Genomic DNA, 11,616 nt, shown 5'->3' with positions numbered 1-11,616 from the left:
TACTTCTTGGCCAGATAATGTTACGATTGGTAACATCTATAAGATTCATCACCATAGTTTATATACTAAAGCCAGGAGAGACAAATATTAATAGATACTTCCTGCCTCTGCCTTGACTGTTATCCCAGAGTAACTCATTTATGCAAATGACAATATAACTATCATATTGATGGATCATGCCAAAAGAGGAAAAAAATGATCGGGGTAAACAATTACAAAAAGTTCTTTTCCTTTCCTCTGTCCCTCTTCTTCCCTCCCCTCCCCTTCCCTCCCTCCCTCCCTCCCTCCCTCCCTCCCTTCCTTCCTTCCTTCCTTCATAATTAGTAGCTTATTTGTTCTTCCTATAAAAAGTATACTGATGTTTTTTATCCAAACTTCTACTCACCTGGGGGAAACAACAATTAGTTATGGAGACAGGTAGCTAGGCAGAGTTTTGCAAATATGGTTATTCAAGTTTAGAGTGGAAACAGAACAAGACAGAATTCTCAGTAGTATCAATGTGAGGGGAGAGAACTGCATTGCAGCTGTTCTCACTAAGCTCATTGAAGAAAATTTAAATGAAACAACTGTTTGCTTTTGATGAAACAGTAACACATGATGCAGCATGAAATGGAAGAAGAGTGCAAGTCTCAAAGTCAGGAAAGTGATGAGATTTTTAAATTTGTGTATTTCCCTTGGGTGTAACGGTCTCAAATTTGTAATGTTTCGCATAATTACAAATGTGGAACTATTTTGTATTTTAAAGTCTGCTGTGGGTTTAGCTGGCATCTGTGTGCAAATTTGTTCTTATTTATTTTCTAACAAAATAAACTTAGACAATTTCTAGAATCTTCCTTGTAGGAAGAAAAAGTCTGTAAAGAAGGCAGAACTCTCTGAAGATGGTGCAAATAGCATGCACACACATAGACTATTTTTGATGTCCTTAATACATCTGGGTTCCTTAAAAGGAAAATTTGACTTTATATGATTTTTGAAAGAAATGAACAACAATGAATAGGTGTAGAACAGAGAATTTTTAGGGCACCGAAACTATATGATATTATAACGGTGAATACATGTGCGTATACATTTGTCCAAATTCATAGAATGTACAATACCAAGAGTGAACCCTAATGTAGACTATTGTCTTTGGGTGGCAATGATGTATCAGTGTAGGTTCATCAATTGTAACAAACATACCGCTTCAGTCGGGGAGGTTATGCATGTATGTGGGGAGGAAGTATATGGGAAATCAGTACTTCTCAATTTTACTGTGAACTTAAAATTGCTCTAAAAAAACAAGATATTTAAAGAAACAGAAATAAATTATCACTTTCTGACTCTGGAGGACATGGTTTATTATTAAAATAGCCCTGTGTTATGCCAATCCTTCTGTTTGCTACAGCTGAAATAAACAAAGGTCCTTTCAGTGGCCAAAAAATAAGATGCAAGGAAAGTAAAAGTCACGATTAAACAGTTCAGGTGGTGGAAATTTCTCAGGAAACTTTTTGGAGGAATGCCGACAGGCAGTTTTCACACTGATTCTACTTTAAAAACATCTCAAGTTTAGGATAATTTGATCAGCCGAATTTTCCATACAACATATTGCTTCCTGGTTCATCGTGAGAAGAAGACTGTCCTTTGAATATTGCAAGGCAAGGGGAATCATGACTGCTTTAGCAGGAAATAAATGAAGTCGTTCAGGGAAATGCTTTTGTCTTTTAAAAGGACCAGGCACATCTGTTTGCAGCATCCATATGGGATTGTTAAACTTGAGTTGTACAACACAAGCCCTATGAAGGAATAATTGTTGCATGATCTTATATTTATGTGCAAGGAACATCCTTGGACTGTTCCTGTGTCATAAAAAATAATTAGCTGGGTTTAAAAAACTCTCAATTGCTATATTTAAACCACATGGGGATTAGAATGCATTTTTTGTGTGTTATGGTATAATCTTACAAATATAGGATTTCCTAGACATATATTACTATAACGCAATTATATATACAAAAATATCATGCATATGTATCATATATATTATATATCTCCCATATTCCTAAATGGCTGCTGTCAAAAAGATGCTTTTTAAAATTAATAAAAACATTTACATATCTCCCTCACCTTTGGGTCATATACTGAAAAGCAACTGAGAGGGAGAATACATCCATACATACTGTTATTCCCAGCTACAGAGCTTACAGCTTAGTTAAAAAGATGATTCTACTGTTGCATTTTTTTCACCCACTCTCAGGCCTGGCACTGTCAAGCTGTTCAAAGAAGGGCATGTCCCTTAACCCCTCTGAATCTCAATTTCCTTCTCCATAAAACGGGGATAATAAAGTATAACTCATAATGGTGTTGTCAGATATGATAAGATAATATATAAATAGTTCCTGGCATGTGAACTCACACCCACACTCATATTCAAACTGTAAAGTATTCAGGAAGGATGTCAACAGTAAAAGCATAAAGTATAGACCAAGAAAGACCTGTGACGAGACCAGGAAGGAAGAGAAGTAGGGGACTCAAAAGCAAGTGAGTTATAATTTGCTTCCTGTTACTACACCCTCATTTGGCAGAATATCCCTTTCAGTAATTTCTGGTGAAAGGCTGCAAAGAGAGTGTATGTGTGTAAATATTTTGACTCCTTGTATGTCTATCATTGTCATGTGCAGTCTATATCACCATGTACAATCTATCATCACAATAAATTGTCGTGTGGTTGTATATTGAATTCTGAGTTAGAGGGCACTTTCCCATAGAATTTTGAATGTCATTGTTACAGTGTTGTTAGGAAATTCAGGTCAGCAACATGGCAAAATAGGAGGTCCCCAGCTCATGTTCTCCCACCCACTTACCTGGAAGCCATTCATGGACAAATATGCCATTGTGAAAACTTTGAAATTCAGGTGGGAGGTTGCAAAACCCAAGTTAAGCCCAAGACCAAGGAGAGCCACTTTGAGAAGGCAGGCCTGGACTACAGTGGCAGGCTTCCTGAACATGGTCCTTGCTACAGACCAAAAGTGACACTGACTTATTATGGACTAGCTCCAGCTACATATGGCCATGGTACTAAATTCAGCCCCATTTACCAAGGAACCTGGGAGGAGCCACATCTATCTGTACTGGGAACCAGCTTTTTGTTTCGTTTATCTTTTGTATCTTTTTTGTTTCAATTTCATGTAGTTATACTCTGATCTTGGTTATTTCATTTCTTCTGCTGGGTTTGAGTTTGTTTCATTCTTGTTTTTCTAGTTCCTTGAGTTGTGACCTTAGATTGTCCATTTGTGCTCTTTCAGACTGTTTGGTAAAGGCATTTCAGGCTATGAACTTTCCTGTTATCACCACCTTTGCCATATCCCAGAGGTTTTGATAGGTTGTGTTATTGCTCAGTTCAAAGGATTTTTAAATTTCCATCTTGATTTCATTGTTGACCCAGTGATCATTCAGGAGGAGGTTATTTAATTTTCATTTGTTTTCGTGGTTTTGAAGGTTAATTTTGGAGTTGATTTCCAATTTTATTCCACTGTGGTCTGAGCAAGCACTTGATATAATTTCAATTTTCCTAAATTTATTGACACTTGTTTTGTGGCCTATCATACGGTCTATCTTGGAGAAGGTTCCATGTGCTGATGAATAGAATGCATATTCTGCAGTTGTTGGGTTAATATTTTGTAAATATCTGTTAAGTCCACTTGTTTTAGGGTATAGTTTAAATTCATGGTTTGTTGTTGTTGTTGTTGTTGTTGTTGACTTTCTGTCTTGATGACCTGTCTAGTGCTGTCAGTGGAGTATTGAAGTACCCCACTATTATTGTGTTGCTGTTTATCTAATTTCTTAGGTCTAATAGTAATTGTTTTATAAATTTTGAAGCTCCGGTGTTAGGTACATATATATTTAGGATTGTGATATTTTGCTGTTTGACAAGGCCTTTTATCATTATATCATGTCCCTCTTTGTTTGCACTGCTATTGCTTTAAACTTTGTTTTGTCTGATATAAGAATAGCTACTTCTGCTTGCTTCTGGTGTCCATTTGTGTGGAATCTCCTTTTCCACCCCTTTACCTTCAGTTTATGTGAGTCCTTATGTTAGGTGAGCCTCTTGAAGGCAGCAGATAACTTGGTTGGTGAATTCTTACCCATTCTGCAATTCTGTATCTTTTAAGTGGAGCATTAACACCATTTACATTCCACATTACTATTGAGATGTGAAGTACTATTCCATTCATGCATATGATTTTTTGCCTGTAAAACTTTTTTTAATTACATTTTTGTTTTATAGGTTCTGTGAGATTTATTCTTTAAAGAGGTTTTGTTTTGATGTGTTTCCAGGATTTGTTTCAAGATTTAGAACTCCTTTTAGCAGTTCATATCGTGCTAGGTTGGTAGTGGCAAATTCTCTCAGCATTTGTTTAAAGGAAAGAAAGACTATATCTTTCCTTCATTTATGGAGCTTATTTCACTGGATACAAAATTCTTGACTGATAATTGTTTTGTTTAAAGAGGCTGAAGATAGACCCCCAATCCCTTCTTGATTGTAGGTTTTCTGCTGAGAAATCTGCTGTTAATCTGATAAGTTTTCCTTTTAGGTTACCTGGTACTTTTGCCTCACAGCTCTTAAGATCCTTTCCTTCATCTTGACTTTAGATAACCTGAAGACAGGGTGCCTAGGTGATGGTCTTTTTGTGATGAATTTCCTGGGTGTTCTTTGAGCTTCTTGTATTTGGATGTCTAGGTTGCTAGCAAGGCCAGGGAAGTTTTCCTTGATTACTCCCCCAAATATGTTTTCCAAGCTTTTAGATTTCTCTTCTTCCTCAGGAACACCAATTATTCTTAGGTTTGATCATTTAACATAATCCCAAACTTCTTGGAGGCTTTGTTCTTTTTTTTTTTTTATTTTTTTTTCTTTGTCTTTGTTGGATTAGGTCAATTCAAAAGCCTTGTCTTCGAGCTCTGAAGTTCTTTCCTCTTGTTCAATTCTATTGCTGAGACTTTCTAGTACATTTTGCATTTCTCTAAGTGTGTTCCTTATTTCCTGAAGTTATTATCTTTTTTTTTTTTTAATTTGTGCTATCTATTTCACTGAAGATTTCTCCTCTCATATCTTGTATCTTTTTTTATTTCCTTAAATTGGACTTCACCTTTCTCTGATGCCTCTTTGATTCGCTTAATAATTGACCTTCTGAATTCTTTTTCAGGTAAATCAGGGATTTCTTCTTAGTTTAGATCCATTGAGGATGAGCCAGTGTGATTTTTTGGGGGTGTTAAAGAACCTTGTTTTATCATATTACCAGAATTGTTTTTCTGGTTCCTTCTCATTTGGGTAGGCTATGTCAGAGGGGATCTGGGGCTCAAGGCTGCTATTCAGATTCTTTTGTCTCATTTGTGTTCCCCTGATGTAGTATTCTTCCCGTGTTCCTAGGGATGTGGCTTCCTGAGAGCTGTACTGTAGTGATTGTTATTTCTCTTCTGAATCTGGCCACACAGCAGGGCTACCAGGTTCTGGGCTGGTACTGGTGGCTGTCTGCACAGAGTCCTATAATGTGAACCATCTTTAGGTCTCTCAGCCATGGATATCAGCATCTGCTCCAGTGGAAGTGGCAGGGGAGTGAAGTAGACTCTGTGCAGTCCTTAGTTTTTGTTGTTTAATGCACTATTTTTGTGCTGGTTGTCCTCCTGCCAGGAGGTGGGGCTTTCAAGAGAGCATCAGCTATGGTAGTATAGGGCGGATCAGGCAGTGGGTGGGGCCCTACAACTCCCAAGAGAATATGCCCTTTGCCCTCAGGTGGATGGGGAAGGATCATCAGGTGGGGGCAGTGCTAGTGTGTCCGAGCTCAGATTCTCCTTCGGGGGGGGGGGGGGGGGGGGGGGGGCTTGCTGTGGCTGCTGTGGGGGATGGGGGTGTGGTTCCCAGGTCAATGAAGTTGTTTCCAGGAGGATTATGGCTGCCTCTGTTGTGTCATACAGGTTGTCAGGGAAGTCAGGGAAAGCAGGCAGTTACAGGCCTCACTCAGCTCCCACACAGCCTAAAAGGCTGGTTTCAGTCCCACTGTGCCCCCCACAACAGCACCAAGTTTGTTTCCAGGCAGTAGGTGAGGAGGGCTGAGAACTTGCCCCAGGCTACCCGACTACCAGCTGAGAAAGCAAGCAGGACTTCTGTGCCTTCTGGCCTGTTGAGTCTGTACATCGATTCATGCCCTCCCTCAAGTTTTGACCAGGAGACTTCGTATTCGGTTGGAATTGATACAAAGTTCAGCTGAAGGTTTCCTTCTCCCTGTGATCTTTTCCCAGTTCCTGTGGCAGCCCTCCCCAAGTACTCCCATGAGACAAATCAGAAATGGCTTCCCTGGGGATCTGGAGAGCCCATAGGGCTTTTCCCACTGCTTCCTCTGCCCCTGTGTTTCACTTGGCTCTCTAAATTGATTCAGCTCCAGGTAAGGTCACATCCTTCTCCCGTGATCTATACCTTCAGGTTCCCCGGTTAGGGTGTATTTTTGGGTGCGGATGATCCTCCTTTCTCACTGTCACAGCTTGGGCACTCACAGAATTTGGGCTGTCTCCCAGGTCCTGCAGGAGCAATCCACTTCCTTCAGAGGGCCTGTGGGTTCTCTTGGCTTCCCTGATATATTTCTGCAGTAGTTCTGTAGCAAGTTCATGATGCAAGTCCTCACACACTGCTCTGTCTGAGCAGGAGCTGCAAGTTAGTCCTGCCGCCTATTTGCCATCTTCTTTCTCCTGAATACATCAAAATGGATTCAATAGTTACATGTAGGACCTGAAACTGTAAAACACTAAGAATAAAACATAAGGATAAAGCTTCTTGTCATTGTTCTGAGCAATGATGCTTTGTATGTGACAGCAAAAGCATAGGCAAAAAAAGCAAAAACAGACAAACGAAACTGCATCAGACTGAAACGTTTTTGCACAGAAAAGGACAAAATCAACCTATGGAATGGGAGAAAATATTTCCAAACTGTACACCTAATGAGGGATTAATATCCAAAGTACATGAGGAACTCAAATAACTCAAGAGCAAAAAATACATAATCTAATTAAAAAGTAGGCTGGCCATAGCAGCTCAGGCCTGTAATCCCAGCACTTTGGGAGGCCAAGGTGGGAGGATCAACTTGGGTCCAGGAGTTCAAGACCAGCTTGGGCAACATAACAAGATCTTGTCTATAAAAAATATATATATATTAGTCGGGTGTGGTGTAATCGCGCGTACTTGTAATCCCAGCTACATGGGAGGCTGAGGCAGGAGGATCCCTTGAGCCCAGGAGTTTGAGGCTGCAGTAAGCTATGATCACACCACTGCACTCCAGCTTGGGAAACAGAGTGAGGCCTTGTCTCAAAAACAAAAAAATTAAAAACGGGGAAAGAATCTGAAAAGATATTTCTCCAAAGAAGACATGCAGATGGTCAATAGGTATATGAAAAAGTGCTTGATGTAATGAATCATCAGGAAAACATATCGAAACCACAATGAATTATCATCTTACTACTGTTAGAGTGGCCGTTATCAAAAGGACAAAAATCAGTTTGGGTGAAGGTGTGGAGAAAAGAGGACACTTTTATACATTGGTGGGAATGATTAGTACAGCCAGTTTGAAAAATAGTATGGAAGTTCCTCAAAATTTGAAAATAGAACTATCATATGATCCAGCAATCCCACTTCTGGGTATATATCCAGAGCAGAGGAAATCAATATGTCAAAGAGTTTTCTGAACTTCCATGTTCATTGCTGCATTAGTCACAATAATCAAGATATGGAAACAATGTAAGTGTCTGTTGCTGGATGAATGAATAAAGAAAATCAGAGATTATATCTATGGAGCTTTATTTAGTGGAATATCATTCAGCCTTTAAAAAAGGAAATTCTGTCATTTGAGATAGCATGAATAAACCTGGAGGATATAATGCTAAGTGAAATAAGCCAGACACAGAAAGACACTGCAGGATCTTACTTATATGTGGAATCTTAAAAAGTTGAACCCATAAAAGCAGAGTAGAATTGTGATTTCCAGGGACAGGTGGGTGAGCAGGTGAAATAGGGAGATGTCAAAGGGTACAAAGATTTAGTTATGCAGGATAAATAAATTCCGAATATCTACTGTATAGCGTGATGACTATAGTTAATAATACTATATTGCATACTTGAAATTTGCTAAGAAAATTGATCTTAAGTATTGTTACCACACATAAAAATTATAACTATGTGAAAAGGGAGATGTGTTAATTTGCTTGATTGTGGTAAGCATTTGACAATGTATACGTATATCAAAACATCATGTTGTACATCTTAAATACATACAATTTTTGTTTGTTAAGTACACTTCAATAAAGCTGGAATAAAATCTAAAGCCACTCTAATTCCCAATCTTTTATATGTGACTTTACTTATGTTTTAAATATTCATCCAAGTGTTCTGAAACTTCTCAGGATCTGCCTTGATGTGGGTATATTTTTATCTGTTGTTCTGGGCAATCAGTGTATGCTTTCAATGTAGGAATTGTTTTTGGATTTGTTCTTTAATGCTTTCCTTTTCTCCATTTTGTCTATTTATTCTTTAATTTTCTTTTTTCTTTCTCCTTCTCGCTCTTTTGTGTGTGTGTGTGTGTGTGTGTATGTGTGTGTGTGTGTGTGAAACAGGGTTTCATTCTGTGATCTCACTCACCTCCTGGGCTCAAGCAATCCTCCTTCCTCAGCCTCCTGATTAGAAGTAGCTGGGGCTATAGGCATGCATCACCATGCCTGGATAATTTTTTTTTTTTTTAATGTTGTAGAAACAGGGTCTTACTATGTTGCTCAGGCTGGTCTTGAACTCTTAGGCTTGAGTGATACTCCCACTTTGGTGTCCTAAAGTGCAGGAATTACAGGCATGAGCCACCACACTCATCCTCTTTTCTCTATTTTTTTTATCTCTGTCTTTTACTCTACTTTATAGGAGAGGTCCTCTGTATCTTCAAACCCCTTTTCTGAGATTTTTATTACTGCAAATATATTTTTATTTTTCCAAGGGCTCTTTGTTATTCTTGATTATTCCCTTTATTTACTTATAATATTCTGCTTCTATTTCAGATGTAATTAACTTTATCTCTGACTATATTAATGGTAGTTTTTTGTAGTTTTCACCTCCCTGCATGGATGATTATTTGCTGCTTGTTTTGTTTTCTGCCTTTCATGTTTTCTCTAATTGTCTGGTGATCTGTGACTATCTGCTTATGTTTCAGGTTGTAGCACTGTAAAGCTGATGGAAAGCTCTGTAAGAGTAAGGTGAGTTCTGGCTTGTGAACTGTGGGCTTGATTTTTGTGGTCAGGTTTTGGCTGTTTCAACTGTTTCTTTGGAGAATCCCAGATATCAGTATTTTTAGGTCTTTTTTCCTTAGGCTGATCAGAATCACTGGTGAAGACTCTTTTAGCCTCCCGCCTGGAAGATGTAATTCTGGATACCAGCTTTCTGGGACAGAGATGGGAAGAGGGTTGAAGGTTTCAACATTGAGTATGAAAATTTCCTTTAAAACTAACTGAATTCAGTATGGTACACAACCAAGGACTGTGTCTTCTCGCGTAATATATGTTTTTTTTCATTTTCTGCCGACTATAAACCTCCAGTTTTCCATAAAATGGAAGCCTGTCTACTGGTGAAGAGAGGCCATTTGATGTCTGAGTGCTTTTTAAATAAACTTTCAAATAATCCTTCTGTTTTTAATCCTGTCTTCCATCAAAATCCCGGTGGCATCAACATCTTGTGCCACTATTTCCAGAACAGTTGGGTGGGAGATCTGGGGTGCAAATTGGTTGCTTAGCTTTCCTCGTTGTTGGTTGAGAATACAACTTTCTTCACTTTGTTAAATCATCTACCACCCATCTATCAGTTTTTCAGCTTCCAAAAATTGTTTTCCTCTCCTGTTTGCTTTGTGTATCACAGGGTAATGGTTTTAAAAATTCCTTTACTGTTAGGTGGGTGGGTATAGAAGAGAGGATGGGTAAATGAATTGTTTCATTCTGCTACTTTTACGCAGCTATCCCCACTCACTTTTCAGGTAACTTTTCCAACTGCACTTCCATACTGCTGAAACCACTCTGGCAAGGGAGCTGATGACTCAGGCCTCCGCAGGACCTGTCTTATCTGTGGTATTTGAAACTTGATACTTTCCATCTTCCTTGAACACCATTTTCCTCCCTACGATTCATAACTCACTTGCTTTTGAATCCCCTACTTTTCTTCCCTCCTGGTCTCGTCACAGGTCTTTCTGGGTGTATCTGTACTTTTATTGTTGATGTACCTCAATGTTCTCTCTTTTCTCTTCTGACTTTCCTGCCTGCCTAGGGTAATTTGACTTCCTTTTATGGCTTCATCTACCACCTTTCTATTCAAGATTCATGAATCTTCATCAGTGTTTAGACTTTTTGCTTGGGCTCCTCTGCTTAATATCCAACTGTCTTCTGGATGTTTTCACTTCAAGCTCAACGTGTTCATAATCAAGCTCATATTTCCGCCAAATCTTTTTCTTCTTACTTTTTTTTTTTTCAACGTCGGTGAATGGCATTGCATCTCCTATAACTTAAAATAGAAAGCTTATTATATGTCATCTTAAAATAAGTGGTCTGTGATAGCCCTATATCTGAGTTCTATAAACTATACTTCCTTCATGTTCTGTGTGTGTGAATGTGTGTGTGTGTGTGTATTGCTCCTCTACCTCTCCAGTATTGCTGCCTTGGTTTAAGTCATTATTATCTCGTACCTGCCCTATTGCCATAGTTTCTTAATGATTATCCCAATGTAATTCTTAATGCACTGAATCTGTAGATCGCTTTAGATAGTATCATCATTTGCATGATACTGATACTGATTCTTCTAATCTATGAGCATGGGATGTATTTCCATTTGTTTGTGTCATCTATGATTTCTTTCAGCAGTGTTTTACAGTTCTCTCTGTAGTCCGTAATCCATCATTCATATTGCCATTATAAGAATAAAGACCACAGTTCAGTTTATTTATTTAAATAGCTTTTAAGGTAGAAGTGGTTTTTGATTACATAGATTAATTGTATAGTGATAAAGTCTGAGAGTTTATTGCATCTATCACCTGAGTAGTGTACATTGTATCCAACGGGTATATATTTATTCCTCACTCTTCTTCCATCCTAAGTCTCCAAAGTTCATTATACCACTCTGTATGCCTTTGCGTACCCATAGCTTAGCTCTCAGTTATAAGCAATAATATACAATATTTAATTTTCCCTTTCTGAGTTCCTTCACTTAGAATAATGGCATCCAGCTCCATTCAGGTTGCTGTGAAAGACATTATTTTATTCTTTTTGTGGCTGAGTAGTATTCCATGGTGCATATATACCACATTTTCTTAATCTACTCATCAGTAGATGGGCACTTAAGTTGGTTCCATATTTTTGCAATTGTGAATTGTGTTGTGATAAATATACCCATTCAGGTGTCTTTTTGATATAATGACTTTTTTTCCCTTTGGGTAATTACCCAGTAGAGGGATTGCTGCATTGAATAGTAGATTTATTTTTAGTTATTTAAGAAATCTCCATACTGTTTTCTATAGAGGTTGTACTAATTTACATTCTCACCAGCAGTGTATAAGTGTTCCCTTTTCACCACATCCA

The sequence above is a fragment of the Theropithecus gelada genome, chromosome 11, assembly GCF_003255815.1.
Source record: "Theropithecus gelada isolate Dixy chromosome 11, Tgel_1.0, whole genome shotgun sequence".
Classification (NCBI taxonomy): Eukaryota; Metazoa; Chordata; class Mammalia; order Primates; family Cercopithecidae; genus Theropithecus; species Theropithecus gelada.
Note: the sequence above shows the minus strand (reverse complement) of the source record.